Consider the following 2500-nt stretch of genomic DNA (forward strand, 5'->3'; position numbering starts at 1 on the left):
CCCGCCGCGCCACACCCTGCTTCTCGCCTCGGCTGGGCTCCGCCGCCGGCGGGCGTCCGGCTCCGGGGACCCGAACCCCTCTCCCCGCAGCCTCACCCGACGGCAGTCCGCTGCCACCACCGGGGAGGCGGGGGGGGGTGGAGGCTGAGGGCCCTCCCGGAGTGCCGGGGCGCCGTCGGTCCGAGCGCGAGCGGCGGTGTGTAGGGGGAAAGGGGGATGGTCGCCGGCGCGGGGTGCGTGAGGCGCGACCCCCCCGCCGGCCGAGCGGAGGAAGCCTGCTCGGGCGCGTCGGCGGGAGGGGATCGGCGAGAGCAGCGGTGGCGACGGGCTGGGCGCGGCCGGCGCGAGCCCGGCGAGAGGGGCGGGCGGCGAGAGAGCGCCTCGCGGGGTCGGGGGAGGCGGCTCCCCCGGCCCTTCCCGCACCACCGCGGCGGGCTGCTGCGGAGCAAGCCCGCCGGGGCCGGCCGGCCGCGCAGGGCCGAGGCCGCCGGGCGTTCCGGGCTGGCGCGTGGCGCCCGCCTTGGGCGGGCGAGGCGCCGCGCCGGGCCGTGTTCCCGCGCGCCAGCGGGCGGCCCGAGCCACGGCTCTCCTCCCGGGCGCAGCGCCGGGCTACTGAGGGAAACCCCGGGCCCCGGGCCAGGAGGACGTGGTGGTGGCGGCGGATGTCGGGCGCGCCCCCGCGGGCGGACGCTCCCCCGAGGGCGGCAGCGGGGGAGGCACCCCCGCGGGGCCCTTCAGGTCGTTTCCCTCACCCCAGGGCCAGGTACCTAGCGTCCGCGCCTCCGCGGCCCTCCCTCGGCTGAGCCCGGGGGTCGAAGGCCGCGGAGCCGGGCGGAGGTTTAAAGACTCGGGCGGCGCGGTGCGACACCCGCGGGGCCGGGCCCCCGGCCGTGCGGCGGTTGAGCCTCCAGGGGCGGGAGTTGCTCCCGCGCAGGCCCTGGCCACGGCGGCCGCCGCCCGTGCTGGGGGTTGTCCCTCGGGCAGCCGCGCCGGGGAGGGGTGTCCCCCCTGCCCCCCCTTCTCCGCGGTCCGGTCTCGACGGAGAGGCCGCGGCGCTGGTCCGGCCGCGGCCGGGCCTGTCTTGCCTCGAAACGGGGGAACCCCGGCGAGGGGAGCGTGGGCTCTCTTGCCGGGGCGATGGCGATTCCCCGCGGTGGGGTCTCGCCGGGCGGGGCGGCCTCGCTGGGCCGCCGCGTCTCCGGCGGCGCGCAGCGGCGCGCTGTGGCTCCGCGCCTTGCCCGCGCACCCCCCCCCCCACGCCCCGGCCAAGGGGGGGCTCCGCCGGCGTCCAGCCGCTAGCCGCCGGGGGAAGGGGCGGCGCAGCCCCGGGCCCGAACGGCGGCGGCGCCGCCGCTGCTCGGCGTGTCGGCCGGCGGCTGCCCGGTGCCGGCCGCGCGGCCGTCCCTGTCCCGGGCCGTGCCCGTCGCTTCGCAGTCGCCTTTCCCGGTGTCGGTCAGGTGAGGCCGGGTGGGCGGCCGAGGGGCGTTCCCCGTCCCGTTCTCCGCGCGGAAGCGGGGAGAGGGGGCGTCGCCCCCGGCTCAGCGGCGTCCGCCTTTCGCCTGGCGCGTGCCTGCGGAAGGGGCCGAGACGAGAAGCGACGGCGGCGGTTTCGGGGAGGGCAGCCGTTGCGGTGCGGTGGCCGGGCGGCGGTCCGGCGGAGCGCCGGGCGGCGGCGGCGGCGAGTCGCCGTCTCGGGTTCCGGCGGTGGCCGGCCCGTCCGGTCCGGTGTGGTGCGGCGGCGGCGCCGCGCGGGGAGTTCCCGGCGGGGCGAGCCGGGGTTGGGGCGCGGGGGAGAGCCGGCTGTCGCAGCGCGGTGCTCGGCGGCGCGGAGGCGCGCGCGGAGCCAGCGGGGGCACGCCCCGCTGCTGCCCGGGCGGCGGGCAAGCATGCGTGTTTGGCCCCCACCCCCCCCCGAGCGAGAGGCGGGCAGGCTGGGCGCGGTCGGGCGCGCCGCGGCCCTCCGTGCGGAGGCCGGGCCGAGCCCGGGCGCCTGGGCCGCCTCCGAAGCGAGCAAGGTGCTTGTTTTTCCCCAGGTCGGTCGGGAGCGCGGGCTCCCCGGCCCTTGCCGTTCGGAGTGTAACCGTTCCTTCCCTTTTGCCCCCTCCATCCCTCCTTCCTTCTCTCCGTGTGTGCTGGTACGGTCATCCGAGGCGAGGCGCGACCGTCGCTCGCCGTCGTCGCGTGCCCCCTCCGCGCGTGCGGAGGGGGGCGGGCGGGCGGGCGGCGGGCCGTCCTCCGAGAGAAGGGGCCGCTTTTGCGGGAGCGGTCCCGGCCCCTCCGCGCGCGCGGGGCGGTGCCGAAAGGCAGACAACTCTTAGCGGTGGATCACTCGGCTCGTGCGTCGATGAAGAACGCAGCTAGCTGCGAGAATTAATGTGAATTGCAGGACACATTGATCATCGACACTTCGAACGCACTTGCGGCCCCGGGTTCCTCCCGGGGCTACGCCTGTCTGAGCGTCGCTTGACGATCAATCGCCGGCCGGTGTGCCGCCCCCCAG

General features: G+C 79.0%; 1 non-coding gene across 1 annotated transcript; it reads left to right on the forward strand.

The window, feature by feature from the left end:
• Window positions 1-2309: 2309 nt before the first annotated feature.
• On the forward strand, window positions 2310-2462 carry LOC141938697 (5.8S ribosomal RNA). Its single transcript, XR_012627366.1, has one exon. It is a non-coding gene; the product is annotated as a 5.8S ribosomal RNA (ribosomal RNA).
• Window positions 2463-2500: the final 38 nt, after the last annotated feature.

The sequence above is a fragment of the Strix uralensis genome, unplaced genomic scaffold, assembly GCF_047716275.1.
Source record: "Strix uralensis isolate ZFMK-TIS-50842 unplaced genomic scaffold, bStrUra1 scaffold_242, whole genome shotgun sequence".
Taxonomy (NCBI): domain Eukaryota; kingdom Metazoa; phylum Chordata; class Aves; order Strigiformes; family Strigidae; genus Strix; species Strix uralensis.